Here is a 16,507-nt window from a genome sequence, read left to right on the forward strand (position 1 = left end):
TCGCAACAATGTTATTCGCTCTAGCACAGGATCGATATCTAAAATCGTAGCGTATAATCAATAATATCGCGTTCAGGCTTACTTAAACGTCTCTCACTCTATTTGACTTTGCATATAAAACTTGTACGATGGAAATTTACACAAACAATATAAGATTACTCTATATTCAAAAGTTATAGAAAATACAACTTTTGAGAAAATATAACAACAACGAAGAGAAAATACACAGAACAGTAATGATATCAATACTTATAAGTATTGATTTTATTGTGATATTCTTTTAATCACGAACGGAAAAAAGTAGAGGCAAAATTGATGTGCAATTTTAAAAGTTATCGTTTGTTGAATCTGTTGTAAATAACATATAATATTACTAAATTTATTGATAACTCGATTTATTATATAGATAGCACATGATTAAAATGTAAGAGAAAGCGAATCAAATTTATCGCCCTGTAAAATTCAAATAATCTTATTACCAGTTACAAGAACTTCCACCAATCTATCCGCAATCTTTCGTAATTCGCAATCTTTCTTTCATTTCGGATTCGCAGTGACGTTTCGTTGCTCGCCCGCTTTTCTTCGAGTTTTCCTTCCTTTGTCAGAGGCGGAGAGTGCTGCGGCGGTAGCCCGCGGCGTTTAAAGCGGCAGCGATTCTGGACCGCGCCGCGGTTTCTAATTGCGGCCACAGTCTGGGTTTCGTGAGTTCAGAAGGGCATAGGGTATGCGAGAGAGAGGGGAGAGAGAGAGAGAGAGAGAGGGAGAGGGAGAGAGAGAGAGAGGGTTGCTAGTGAATCCACGTCGGAGAACTAAGCTCGAAGATCGCCGGAAGGGCGGTGACGGCGGGGCGAGGGGATAAGGGTAGCCGGGAGCGAGTTGGATTATTTTAAAACGAGATCGAGATAACTTTGGAAGAGCTAAACGTAGCAATTCAACCTGAGGTAGAACCGAGAAAACGGCAGGGAACAAGACATAGTAATAAGGAGCAAACGACGAAGTAGAAGAAAGGCATAGAGTGAGGACGTTGCTAAGGCATAGCTGGAGGAGAAACTGAAACGCTAAGAGACACTCGTGGGGATGAAAGGAGAGAGGTAAACAAGGATGAGAGAGAGAATGTAAAACGCGGGAGAGAAAAATATAAGGAAGGAAATAGGGAATGGTGACGAACTGAGAGATGAAGATAGATAGAGCAGAGGGTTGGATAGAGGACCAAAGATTTGGGGAACGCACACCGTTAACTCGAGATTGGAAAGTTACCCGATCGTGTGATTGCGTTTGGACGGCTAAGTTTTCGAAGGGAAGGAAGCCAAGGGCGGGGCGATCTCGTTCCGGCAAGTTTCTTCGTCGTCGATTTATCCTATTTGCCGTGTGATCATTCTCGCGAAAATAATAAACTGATGCGTATCGATTGACATCGTCGGTCTGTAAACCGAAATGGCAATGAAGAGAATTCAAGAAAATGTAGTTTTATTATATATCTATATCAACAGAATGTAATAAAATCTTGCGAAGAAAACGTTGAAATATTTCATCGACAACATCAAATATTTCAATAGAAGCTGTTTATTGGAGTCGAGGCGATATTAAGTTTATTTCTTAAGAAATCCGAGAATTGCTCAGTTATCAGTTTATGAGAAAATGGGAGATATATCTTTCATTTAATTCCGAAGAAGAATTGCGCCCGATTGAACTATGTCTCGTGCCTGCATTTTGTATTCTCCGCCATCTCACTTGTTTCCTTTATTTCGAACTACCTTAATCCCTCTTTTAAATATTTCATAAATCTCGTCCACTCGTATCATAATCTCTCATTTATGTGTATACAATCTAAGGCTTTCGTGGAAAATCGATTCGGCTTCGTCGTTAAACAACAGTCGCAAACCCGCTTTTAATGGAATTTTCAGAATTTAGGTCAGAAGCTTCTCTGTTTAAGAGGGAACGGTGTAATGAACGGCGTAATGAAAAGCAACTAAGGCTTTTATCAAGAGACAGAACACAAAGACTAAGCACCCTTAACGCCCACGGACGGACATGCGGCGCGGCTCCTTTACGAGAAAGTCGAGAGCGTCACTGAAATTAAACAAGTGGTAAAGCATTCTGCGCTTTGTGCATAATACGCATAGTTGCTCACTGTAAATGTAAGCATGATACTAAATTCCTAAAACTTAAAATCCGAATAATATTTAGATTTTTCTACTGATTTTGCACACATTCCCCATAATTTTATAATTCTTTTAAACTTCTCGATTTCTTAAAATAAATTCTTTTCGGAACGTTAATCGGTATTTCATCTTGCATTAAGTATTAAAATTCGCCCAACGATAATTTGATAGCAAAATTAATTTTAATTTCAATTAAAAAAAAATGAAGATTAAAATTCTGAATACAAAAATTTCTATGTGTCTCGTCTCGTCTCATAATGTATTCTTACCTACATTGTGATTCTATTTAAGATTCTTAGACACACATGAGGTGAGGTTCGGTATATTTCACATAGGTTCAGTATATTTCATGCATTATCGAAACTCATGATGATACAGATCCCAATGCCCAGAGCACAATGCCACTGAAACAATAGCCGAGAAGTTTGTTTCTGAATGATGGTAAATACAAACTGTCGATCGATTCTGAGGGGATACGATTTTATAATATATATATATATATATATATATATAGAGAAAGAGAGAGAGAGGGGGGGGAACACTGGTCGTTATATTGGAATGAGAGGCGAATGCCTCGGAATAGACTTCGTTCTCGTTCGCGATGTAGGGGATGTTCGCGAAACGAGCAGGCGAGTACATCGGTCGAATAGGGCACTCTGGTATTTCCCTCCTGCGGTCGGCGGGATCCGTTTAAATCCCGTCGGCAGCGCCGTACGGCCAGTCCACTGGCTTCTCGACAAATTACTCGGCTCCGATAGCGCAGCAATTCCCAGGATTCCGGCTCGGTGGTCCATGGCCCTGGACCACGACTCGTGCCGGCTCGTACATGCCCGATCCGATCGGCTGAGCAGGGGTCTAATAGATGCTACGCCTATATCTTTCACCAAACTATCGCCAACTCGCAGGCGTCGTATCGCCTAACAATCTGTTTGCGAGCAGCCCATGTCCGAAAGCTATCGATTTTAAAGCCATAATCTTACCTCGACTAGTACTGGAATCTTAAGCGTTTTTTAAAAAAATTGCAGTTTTAGTATTAAATTCTCACCTCACGATTAATGTTAATGTGTTGCTAAATTTTTGCATAAATAATTACTAATAATTTTTTGGAAATTTTTGGCAACTATTCAGCAAAATATACAAATAAATCGTACTGAATTCTTTTTTAAGACTATTTAAATTTTCTATTTAAGACAACTTTAATTAAATAATTTTTATCTCAATAATTTCATTCACTCATTAATTAATAATACCTTTTATTCTTCTCTCACAAATATTCTACGAAAGCATCCTACTCCGCCGTAATCAATTATGATTTAACTTGACGTCGCGTAATGGTGAGACTGTGGATTTCAGTCATCGTCCTTATGTTCAGAAAATATTTTCAGGGGAGAGAGGACCGGAGAAAGAACAGACATTTCCCATTTCGGAAGTCGCACCGCGTTTGCTCGATCTTATCAAGAAAGATTTCCGCGTTTGAGAGTGTTCCACGCGCTTTTAAAAATGATCCGCCTCTTTGTTAGGATCTCGCATCTGAGCCCAGTACCATTATGCCGAGAGCAATATCCACGCGAAGAAGGCATCCAAACGAATATAAAAGCCACGCGCGACGCTAAAAGTCGCGTGTATATATATATATATATATATATATACACACACACATACACACACACACACGCACGCGCGCGCGCGCGCGCGCACACACACACACACACACACACACACACACACATTCTTTCATTTCTGTATAAAAATAGAAACAGCGCTTTATACCAGGGATCTATTTTCCATTTCCTGGCTATTGTAGGACGATAACAATAAGCCGCGACTACTTGGATTTAATAAGCAATATTTTTACTATTTTTTTTTAAATTAAGAAAAGGGAAAGGTTTTTATATATGTATTCTTTACATTTCAATTTTTCCCGATTAAACTGCGACATTGTCTCGCAATATTTAACTGTAATTATCTAATTTAACATAATATTCTTTTCAAATAAATCTAGCTATTTCTCTTTCTCTTTACGCTCATTTTATATAGCGTATATAAAAGTAAATAGACGTTTATATGCATTTTCCATGATTGAGAGCTAATTAAGAACCGAAATTAGATTTACATATTGTACATCGCAATATCAATTACATATTAAATATTTCTACAAATAGCAACATTTCATTACAAAACTGATTGCGGTTATATGAGATTTGAAATACCACCGGTCTGTTTATTATTATAATATTTTGCGCACGCGATTTCTTCGAAAACGACCGCGTTCACCTCGAAAATCTCGATGGTAGGCCATGGCTGCTCGTGACCGCGATTGATCGATTTCCAAACGGGGAATCTCTCGAAGAACCAGGCGGGAAGAACGATAACTCAAAGACGGATAACAAACATCTATTTTGACAGGAGATGAGCGTTGGTAAGGTGGTCGGAGTGTAGAGACGGAGTGGGACGAGCTGTGTGCAATAGCTATCCCCTACGAACAGGGCGGGGATTGGCGGTGGCCCGAGGCATACATTATGCTAAGCCGGCCATTAGTGGGTGAAATATGTTTCGCGTGCCCCAGTCAGTTACCGGACGAGCAGTAGGAAGGCATAACCTTGCATCTCCTGGCTGCTTCTCCGACTGCTGCGGCCTCCCGAACAAACGGCGCGCGCCACCTCCGAGGCGTTGCATTACGCGGCTGCACGCAGTTCCCAGTTATTTGCAACTCTAACGACCGCTAATTGGCTCGCCCGTTTCCTGCCTCGCGGTTCCACGTGGCTCTCTTAAGACGAGCTGGTAACTGATGCGCCACGTTAGCTGCTCTCGCTCCACTCGTTCCTCCGGCGCGAACGTGGATAAGTGTGCAAGAACGTTCCGCTGTGATTTTCATGAACTTCACTTCGCGCTATCTTGTTTTTGCCGCGTTAAAAATGTTCTACGATCGCGTTAAAATTCTCAACAGCTATGAAAGTAAAAGCCGAGATAAATCTCGGAGAAGGATAAAATAAAGAAAAGAAATAAAAAAGTCTTTGACATATTGTTTATACTCTTATTATTTTCATATTTCTTACGGCATCGCAATGATTGCAGTTTTTATTAATTGACAGTTTGCTTTAATTAATTCAATTTTTCACTCACACACGAATCTTAATGAAAGTATTCCTATTTACCATTGCTCGACTATTCATTTGCATGCTATCGAACTAAACAAAATACACAGCCCGTTGGTTAAATGTCCAATAGCTGTCGCTCGTTAGTTTCCTCTTGTTTATTTATCTCTATTTGTACAAATGCGACCTATTTTTATATATATATATATATATATATATATATACAAATTCGTGACTCGCATCCATTTCAATTAATAGAACACGGCTACGATTCAGCAATAAAAAGAAATAGCTTTCGAACCCTGATCGAATCGATGGGATCAGAGGGTACTCGACAAAATCTCATTACGGTAAATGTATGCTGGCTTTCCTGATGCACGGATAATACTCATCGTCGAGGGGATGTCAGCCAGATCGTACGAATTTCATGGCATCGTAAGGCATCGACTCAGCCGCCAGAGCGACTCCCTTTATCGATATCACGAACGAGTGATACGTCTGAAACCGTAATCAAATCAGATGAGAGAGCAATGTGTTCCGTGTGCTCGAAATGAAAGTCATATTGGTCTCTTTCAATTGCTAAAAATCAAGTTGCAAGTGATATTTAAATTATTTTTTTTAATTATAAATTATTAAATTTTCTAGAAAATGAAATTGAATTTCTAAAAATTGAAATTTTATTCCTATTATAAAAACTACATTTTAAATAAAATATAATAATAATTGAAAATACATTTATTTTTATTTTTCATAAACTTCAATGTGAAATTCAATCATCAGTGAATTCAGTCATCAAATATTTAATACTGAAAATTAAAGTCAGCAGTTTTTGCATTAATTATTTGATGTCTTAGGTCGTTTTGACGGAGTACGTCCGTTTAAGTTTTTGTGATATCGAGCGTATAAAGTCAGTTCTTTGGTCGTGTATAAAAATGAAGCTTTCTGCATGTAGACGGAATTTAATTTCGTCTCGGGGTTTATCTCCAATAACCGAGATACCTCCGCTCGTTAGAATTAATTCTATCCGGGAAAATATTTTTATCGTAGCCGTAGCGATACGCATCGGGAAAACGTGCGACTTAATTAAGAATTTCTGATTGGCTCTACGGCGGTCTTGGATAGTGCCGTTATTACGGAAATGCCAATATAGCTTAAGAAAAACGAGGGATTTAAGTGATGCTATGTCATCTTATATATGACATCTTATTTTTGAAATTATTAATGTCAAATTATAAAAGATATTTTAAAAAGACTTCTAATTATGAGTGTGAACTGAAATAGATAATAAGATTCTATACAACTTATTATACACTGCACATCGAAAGCTTAACTTTTTAAATGTCCTCTATTTTTAGTCGTTTAAATTAAAAATATCGTGTCCCGATATTGCAAATAAAGTAAAATCAGTTTCAGATCGATTAAAGAAAAATCTGTTTTTAATTCAGGTCGGTAATCTAAAAATTACTTTTATAACATTTTGTTTATTATTTCACTGTTGCTGTGGACAGTTGTAATTTTTCTTTTATTACAAAGATTATTTATAAATTTTTTTATTTTATATTTAGTTAACTATATCATTCAACGGAGAATTTATCGGATGTAAGAAATACGAATAAGCGAGAAGATTTAGAATAATCGATGGTACTTCATCAATTACCAGTAATAAAGCGCGCGACAATAGAGAATATCACCGAGACAGATTGCCTCGCGCGAAAATATTTTTCTTTTCGTGGTCTCTTCCACACAGCGCCGGTGAGGATACTTTTGTCACCATTACTTACGTCATACTCGAGAGGTCCTGCGCTTAATATCGCATTGCTCTTATACGCAGTCTGCCGTTGGGAGATAATAAAGCGATTCCCTTTTTCCTGTCGGCTTCTTTTATACCGTTTTTGACAACGTCGAGGATCAAACGGAAATTACTGTCTGTGATTCTTTATAAAACGATTTTTTTCTTAATATAGAAGTGTGCAACGCGATAATTCTAACGTGGGGATTTATTTGAAGTTTCAAGCGAAGCAAAATTAGTCACGTAAATATAATGGCGAATTTAATTATCTTGAAAGTTATTTCATTAATTTTGTCCGCGATAATTTCCCTTGTATCCTAATAATCGCGTACACTTCATGTCACTTTAACGCAACGCTGCGAATTAGATTAAGAGGAAATTAAAATTATATTTTACTCAACTCTGTTTCGACATACCGCACGTTACTTTCGTTAAACGATAATGCGCTTTTCCAAGCGCGACGGTGAAACCGGAGAGAGAAGGCGTGTTATTCTAAGAGCGTTAACTTCTTACATTAGCAGAAATACGTGCATTACTGAGCACACATACAGGGAACGTCATTAGTATCCATTAGGAAATTATGCGTTGCGAAGCGGAACGTGGTCAAGATAACAAGAACCGTATGCATATCCTTTAAGCGCTGTCCGCTCCCGAATGACAAAGCGTTCTCTCCGCGTGCTTGCTTCCTGTTTTCCCAGCGACTTATTCTCCATTTTCTATTTTCGTTACGACGAACTGGATTTCCTCCCAAAATCCTTTACCTAATACCGGTCTTATCACTTTCATGCTATTTATAAGTGCAGTCAGGCCAGCACTTCAAATACACTCGTTTAATATGAACGTTTCAATATTTCATTTGTTTCGCGCCTCGTTTTTTTTTTTTTTTTTTTTTATTATATTGATTCGACACAATTAATTTATTTCTTTCGTATTGCATACATATTCCTTTTATTTTTACGTGAAACTGTATTTCGAAATATTGTATCGTATATTCATTCATTTCATTTGTTCAAGGGAGCTTTTTCCGGAGCACGATAAATTTTTTTCTCGCTCGTCCAACCCTTTAGGCCAGGCCTCGACCATCTAGCAGCCGCAATTCCGGACGCAAATGACATTATGAAAATCTATAGTTAGCGGAAGAGAATGGAATACTCATCTCTCCACCATCCCCAGACACTTCCCCCCTTCTCCTGACCTTCGCGCAGTGCTATTCTGTCTTCGGCCGACCAAATTATTTCCTGCGGCGCGAAACTCTCCGGGGTGCGATAAACGTCTACGTCGCGGGAACGACATTATATGGAGAGGAGCAAATATTGCTGACCGTGCGATAATTATGGCAACGCAATTCGATGCAATGTCGGCCTCATTTGTCCATTACTGTCGCGAGTAAAACAATGCGAATGTGTTTCGCGGTTTATGTGCATATTCCGATTCATTTTCACAATATGTCGACGAAATCAATTATTATAATTAGTGAAAAATTGGTCTGCATACCGATTGGATCACGTAATATGCGGTTTGTGGTAACTACAAAGGCCTGTTACGAAATAATTTCAAATAATATCGCATTAATTTCAAAGTATCAGTTGTTCTCTTTCATACTTCAATATTTCAGTAAGTGAACTTTTGCACTTTTCATTTTTCATCTCTTCCCGAATTATAAGAATATCATCTAATCACAAATTGGATTCTCGGTATATTATATAAGAACATTCATTGAATTAATTTTAACACTTCGCGTTTTACGATGTAGCGAGTAACGAGAGATCTTAAGAGAAGTAAGTCTTCTCTCCTGACTCCTTCCACTGACTGGTATTCTACGTTAAAGTAAAGCAATAACTTCTCGAGTACATCCGGAAAACTTTGAGCCTTCTTCCGATCCAATAAATTAGCCACCACTTATTTCTCCGCAATTAATATTCCTCAAGGATGCCCCAGGAACGCGCCGAGCAAATCGACGATCGATCAAATACAATTCCACCCGCAGTCGATGTAGTCCCCATTTATAGGAGGCAACGGTGAAATATCTGCCTGGCGTAATCCTTCCCCCAGTCAAATAATGTAAAAGATATACATCCTTCAAAGCGCTACCAATAGAAACGAGGGAGGGAAAATAAATGGTAGCTTCGTGGAGAGATCGATTTCACCTCGAACCCGCGCGAGGAACGGGGGTTGCATGCTCCAAAAGGGGGTACGGGAGAGGGTGGGTAGGATGGAGGAATGCGCGAGACGTATTTCCCTTATTTTTACTTTCAGCCCTTGTCGTCGATTCGAGGACGATAAGAGGAACGAGCGGTAAACACCGAGTGCCGTTTAATTGGGCAAACTTTCTCTCGAGCTTGGAAAAACTGCACGCCTTTTCTTTCCCCTTCGCTCTTTGCCTCCTCTCTCCGCGCCATTTTGGAGGCCGGGTGGATATCCGAGAGGTTTCCTTGAATAGCAACGAGACATTGCACTCCGCTCGATTTTAGATTCCGTCCAGGATTCGTCGCATAATTCGCCTCCAATTCCGCCCGACCCTCGCGAGAGTTTCACCCCGAGGAATCTCTGTTCTTAGCTCATCTTGAATTACCGTACGATAAGCTCTGACACGCAAACCCCCAAAAATCGGCGTATACGCGATATATGAAGCGATAATGTACTATTGTTCGATCGTTGAAAGCTTGAAGAAAATTCTTTTCACCCAAAACTGCTGCAATATATTGCAAGTATAAACTATCGCAAAATATAAAAATTTTGTACATTAAATATATATTATAAATTGTATCGTGTATTTCATAAAAATATACAGATTTTACATAAATACAACGGTAACAGATTTATTCGAATGTTCTTATTTACATTTAATTTCTGTAACTTAAGTTACATAATTTTCATACTTAGGAAATGTAGTGTATGTAAAGTGATTTTATTGGAGGCGCTTCAAGCATTCTCCCGAATACCTCATTATGCTGCGTAACTGCGATAGTGATGTAAAAGGAGTGTGACACATTGGTAACAAATAGGTATAATCGGCGGATGCTGGGTCGTGTGATAATAGCTTGCGAGACGATAATTAGCTGCATACCGCATCAAGTCGTAATAGGTTCACAGTATCGAGTGTCCAATAGCAGGTGCGATAATCGTCGAGCAACAATTCTGTTAGCAATAGAGTTACCTTGATAACATTGATCGATGCGTCGCTCCTGTCCGATGTTGATCGAACGTTCGTAATAATTATCCAAGACTGACTAGTGGGACGCACAAGTGACACTTACGTAATGTATGTAGCAGTTACGTTAATATCCGTGTGGTGTAGTGATCTTGTGATCGATCATAACATACTCCAGCACGTGTCGTAAACCCATTCGCGTAATAGCTTTGGCGTGGCTCGTATGACATTTTTTTCACTATTATTGAAAAGGGAGAGGGGTCACAAGATAAAGTATCATAAACAATAAAATCTTTTAAATATAAAATACGAGATATTATTGAAAATATTGACCCTATATAAATATTTTCGAAATATAAAATATAAAATAATATGTATTTATATTGAAAATATTTCTATATTACTGTTATTGGATTGTCAATTCATCATGTCAAATTTTTCCTATCTTCTAAAATATTAAAACCGCTTTAACAGTTTTAGAAATTATATTTTTTTCATAGAACAAATGGATATTAGATAAAAGGCGAAGCAATACCAGTGAAAGGTACAACATAAGAAGACATGTGAAAAGTAGGTTAAGAAAATAAGGAAATTGGAGGATAAAACTTTATGAATACCGCGAAGAAAAGAGCATCTGCAAGGCTTCTTAGTCCTTATGCTTTTCCGAATATTAAATAGTTTTAAGAGAATAAGAGATTATATACATTATATATTATATTCAATGAAAAAGCACACAGCAACGGTAGAAAGTACAGCTATCTAGATCAGACTGCTAATGGAACTGGAATATAAAGATCCGGGAAATTACGAATCCTCCGAAGAAAAAGCAATTATGTTCCGCATTTTGTGACCTGCATATAAACCGCTGGGATTACCATGCTTTTACCGCTGCGTTCAAAAATATCGCGTGAAATTTAATTGAATAATAAAGGAAATGCGATCGATTCAGTTTTACCGCTCAAACAATTAAATAGAAATTCGCAGTGTCGAGTCGCTATTTGCAAAGAGCCCGTTTCCGTCCGTCGTAAATCGCGTGACCGTGCGCTAACATTTCATTTCCCGAGAGACGCGAAAAGCAGGTTCCAGTATGCCAATTTTCGCGCTGCACGTTCTGCAAGCTCTGTGCTTCATAAACGCACGTAGACGAGCGTACGCGGTTTGTGATATAGTAAAACGTGGCAAATTGTAGAAAGTTTAACAAAATTTATGAATATTATATGTAGATTTTTATTTTAATTTGTTATCCGTCTTAAATTGTTCTGTGAAATTAAATTATTTATCTTATAAAATTATTTTTGTTTAATAATAAAAGAAAAAATAAAGAGTAAGTTAGAGCATCATAACTACTACCTGTACGCATGTACATTATTTTATAAATGATTATTGTTCAATTTTCTTTCGTAATGGAATCGAGAAAATATCGGCTTCTCCAAGGATCCATAAAATATACAAATGTTATTGAGATTATTTATCGATTGATATTTTACTTGAACGACTCTCTCTATTTTACGTCACGTTGCACTTGAAAGCGCGGTCACTTCGTCGTCGATACGAAGTGACCGCGCGTCCGCGATAATACGATGGCCGTTTGCAGGTAGCGTTTGTTTAACGCGATGCGGCGGGATTATCGTCAAATGAAACGGAAAAATTCAATTTAGATTCCCGCCGCAAGCTGCCCGACACTTCGCGCGAGGGGGGGGTCCCGGCGTCCCCACTTCCGAGACCCGTGACGATCGGCACGGAAAGTGTTTCCCGTCTTCGTCGTCGGGATGGGCACATAAATCCCGCGCGGGATAAGAATTCCAGAACGGGCGTGACTCCGGATTGGATTTCATGCTCTCGCGCGCCACCGGCCGTGGATCGTTAACGTCCGAACGCCCTCGTTAATGGAATTAGATCCAATCTACGTGGACGGGGTATAGAGGTGGAGATGGACGCGGGGGAGGACGGGAAAATCCGCGTGCGCTTATACTCGGTGTCACCGCGTAATGATAGCTGACTCTATGATGGATTGGCTCGTTCGGCCGTGGTTTCATCATACGCGCGAAACCCGCCGACGCTGGTGCACGCGATACGTTGTGCAATGTGAACTTCCTGAATTGCACTGCGCTGAAAGCTTTCCTTCTCTCTTTTTTTTTTTCCTTTTTGAAATATTCATTAACCGTCAAGATGCATGTTGGCACGGATTGAATGATAAAGGGAAAAAAAACAAGACCGTCAATCGTACGGTCAAATTAATTTAAAGATCATCTTTCGCCGGGCGTGGATTTCAATTATATTTCGCCGTGAGGGATCGATGCAAGTCTTTTTAATTGAAAAGTGATAGAGATAATAATTATTTTTATTTCTAAAATCTCATAACTGTGCTTAATTACATGTTTACAATGCCACTGCGGATAACTTTATTCTTAAGTTGAAACGTTAATTAATCTGCCAATCGTTCTAAATTCGAGATTAGCAATGTAATTACTATCCAATTACCAAAAGAGTTTAATACTATCGACAAAACGTCACGAACCTTCCAAATACGTGTTATCGATTCGTTGTAAAATAACCTTAATTCGACAATGCTGCATATAAACAGCGCTGAATATAAGTTTTATTGTACCGTATAATTTTTTGCAATTATATGAAAAATAGATGTATCTCTAATTTAATCTTTTTAATCCTTTAATTTTTTCGTGATTCGTATAATTTTACATTTTCTCTTCTGTTTTAGATTATTTTATATTATAATTCCATTTTGTAATAGCCCTTTTGTACGAAGCCGTTCGAAGTACGCCAGTTCTCCAAAGTTACTTCTCGAGGACTAGAATTATTTGTAATAACTCATAATTTATTTTCATTACGCGCAGGATTTATACCGTTCCATTTCTCATGTATTCAAGCTCTGCCAGAGCCACAAAAGACTACATTCACCAACTACATTCACACCGCGAGCGAATAAAAAGCCGCTCGCGTGCGCGAGAATAGGCGCCGGCGCGCGTCTAATTTACCTTCGTAGCCGCCGGTGAAGTTCCGCGGATACCAAACAAGTCTAATCGACCTCCCGACATACTCGCGCGAAGTCAATGCGAACTCGATATTCGCCGTTGTGGTGTCTGTGCTTGGAACTTCTTCCTGCTTGTGGACGGTTGGAAGAGAGGAGGCGGACACGGTGTGCACGCGCGCGCGCGCGCGCGCGCGTGTGTGTGTGTGTGTGTGTGGGTGTGTGTGTGTGTGTATGTACGTCGATAGACAGCAACCGCAAACTCGGTAGTTGCTACGACGAAGAGAAGGAAGGTGCATCGTTGTACGTGTGCACGCGCATGTATGTATATATGTGTGTATCTTGAAAGCGGAAAGCGGATAGCGGCGTAGCGCACACGGGATCGCGGCCGCACAATGGTGGACCTCTTCAACTATCCCCGGTACAGCACTCGACGTCGCAAACAAGCCCCTTCGCGGACTGGTTGGTGTGCCCCACGTAGAGTACAAACCGAATGACAATAAATTCCACAAATATCAGCAACCGAACGAATTACTTTGGCGCGGCTGAAACGAAATTCTCCCATTGCGAAGAGGCAAGACAGAAACCAAAGAGACAGAAACGTACAAAATTGGCGACAGAAAGAACGAGCGATAATAATTGAATAGAATCGATCATTAAAAAAAAAAAAATGGAATTTGTATCGCAAATCCAATTTATTACAACAATTTTTATCAGTGAGGATAAGTTGAAAAGTCTAATAAAATATTATTCAGTCGATACTTTTTTTTAACTCTTTAAATTATCCAATTATCTTTAAAAATTGAGATATATCTATTTTTCAAAGTTTGGAGTTGCTAAATACAAAAGTGGGGTCAAAATATAATAATTAAAAATGACAGATATAATAGAACGAATGCAAGAAATAAAATATTAAATTTTAATGAAATTGTTTATTATTTGGTTTTGAAGTTGCTGAATACGAACACAATATCGAAATACAAATATTAAAAATAGTGAATACAAGAAATAAAATAGTATTAAATTTTAATAAATTTTTATTATAGAAGAATGTCTATAATATTTTTTTATTATAGAGGAATGTTTATAATATTTCATTTTTCATGAAATTTTCAAATATTTTCACTATTTAGTATTTCAACTATTATATTACATTTTATATAATTATTTATTTATGTAATTTTTTTCTCGATGTCTTTGAAATTACCTAAGATTACAAAAGATTTAAAAAGTATGCGTTTAAGTATTATTTAATATAAATATCAAAAATTTATATTATCAGTTTTATTTAAATAATAATTATGCAAGTAAATATATCATGCATCATGTCGAATCTTCCATGATTAGTTTGAAAACTTTCCAATCTTACTACGTGAATAATTTGGTTATACTTTATGATTACATTTATCACACTATCTTTTAAAGTTTAAACAGTTCCCTTTAAAAGCCCTAGTTGGCTGAAGAATTTGATATTTATCAAAAATATAATTTTTTTTTAACACGCTGGGACATACATATTTTCCATCGGATTTTAAAGGATTAAAGAAAATGACACAATGTTATGACAGCAGTATTAATAATAACGAGCATGTGAACGAGTACGGACGTTAACGATAAGCCAAAAAGGAAAGCAGGATTGAAAAGGATGGAATCGATGAATCGTCCTACACTCGCGTTTGCGACTAGTTTCGCAGCTGCTGTACCAATCCGACCGCATTGCTTTGACAAGTAACGCGTTGTAGCCGTTCAGACTCGCTGCGTCGCGACGAGCGGAAAAAATGGACAAACGGCGAGAATAATCGCAAAAAGTCGACGTCGATGCTGTTGCCTTTAGGTTTAATTAATTCTGTCAGTCACGCCGGACGTCGAGCTTGGTTTATCTCAACGCGGCGCGGGAGGGAAAGTGTCGCTGTCGGTTGTGCCTGCAGTCGTCATCCGCCATTGTCACCCGATTCCGTGAACGCGGAACGAATAAATGGCGCGGCTATGAGAGACATCAAAAGACTCGTCCCGCGGCCGTTTCGGAAAGCAGATATCCCGCTTTTAATTGATGAGAACTCTCGCTTCGCAAATGCGAAACGGAGAGTTCTCATTCGCGCGTAGATCGATTTCCTGTTGAAGCCATACGCGACATATCCATTTCCTTGGATCTCTGTGAGTCCTCACTTTGGTGAAGGAAAGTTTATTTCTGCTCGAGAAAAATTGCACGATAATATTCTGATAATTTTAAATCTTGAATTAAAATTTCGAAAATACAATGTTTCTTCGAAAGCTTGATTAAATGATTAAAAGGCTTCGTTGTATTTACAGTTGTATCTCAGAAGGAGATATAACTCACTTTTCGCTCGCGAAGAAACAGTTTAATTTCAATCTGAAAATTTGAAAATCATCAATGTTTCTCACGCTTTAATGTTCTATTCGATAAAAATCAACGTAGTCTAAATTTGACTGTAAAGTAAATATATATCCGCTTTAATAAGGTTTTCCAAATCTGATTTATATATAACTTCCAAAGTGGACAGATCGCATTATTATAGCCGTCTATTAAATCGAAATCGAAAGTAATAGATTTCTCGCGAAAATGGATTATACTCGCTTTACTTTCTCCGCTCTGTCATATCGCTCTTAAATCCACGCAGGATAAATAAATCATTTAAATAAATCAGATAAACCGCGTATACATGAGAGAATTATTCCAAGTAGACAGCGATACAGCGCGTCTTCTCCTCGCTTAATTCCACATCGCGTTATCGGTATAATGCGTTCCGCGTTATTTAATGGAATACGTTTAACCAGTGGAATGGAGAGAAGTAAAGCGCACGTGCGTCTAACATTCTCCGGTACACCAGCGGGCTAGTATCATCCTCGATGTTATATGTATACGTTCTTACACGGAGAGAAACACCACGACCGAGACGAAAAACTGCGCGTTTGTTTGCTTTTTTAAACAATCGCATAGTCGCTTGCGATCCGACGACGGAAATGCAGTCGCAGACCGGTGCAATGATGAGGGAGAAGTAAAAACGCAATGGCGCTCGTGAATAGATGAGGCACTGCATTTTCACACACATGCGCTTCCCAGAAATTTATCCAACAGTAGCTCTGTTTGACTTTAGTATCAGGAAATGAAGTTTGTCGAGCCTTTTATGATCATACACGTAAATACACGTTAGCCGGGTTATAACACCACGGGCGACCCTATTTTACGATCGTTATCGCGGCCGCGAAAATACCCATAGCGACGCTAGGATGCATTCATAGCAAAAGAAATTATTTACATTAATCTTTGGGAATGGCAATTACGAGACGGCGTGGCTTAAA

The 16,507-nt window shown here is 38.5% G+C and overlaps 1 protein-coding gene and 1 long non-coding RNA gene across 4 annotated transcripts in view; both read right to left on the reverse strand.

Moving 5' to 3' along the window:
* Tmtc2 (Transmembrane O-mannosyltransferase targeting cadherins 2) overlaps nucleotides 1–16,507 on the reverse strand; it is a 194,545-nt gene that overhangs the window by 127,910 nt on the left and 50,128 nt on the right. The window lies entirely within an intron of this gene.
* On the reverse strand, nucleotides 4,032–13,642 carry LOC148938182 (uncharacterized). The gene is made up of 2 exons (XR_016141166.1): nucleotides 10,304–13,642; nucleotides 4,032–10,184 (listed from the first exon to the last, which is right to left on the reverse strand). It is a non-coding gene; the product is annotated as an uncharacterized LOC148938182 (long non-coding RNA).

The sequence above is a fragment of the Pogonomyrmex barbatus genome, unplaced genomic scaffold (assembly GCF_055798465.1).
Source record: "Pogonomyrmex barbatus isolate J1 unplaced genomic scaffold, ASM5579846v1 scaffold1, whole genome shotgun sequence".
Taxonomy (NCBI): domain Eukaryota; kingdom Metazoa; phylum Arthropoda; class Insecta; order Hymenoptera; family Formicidae; genus Pogonomyrmex; species Pogonomyrmex barbatus.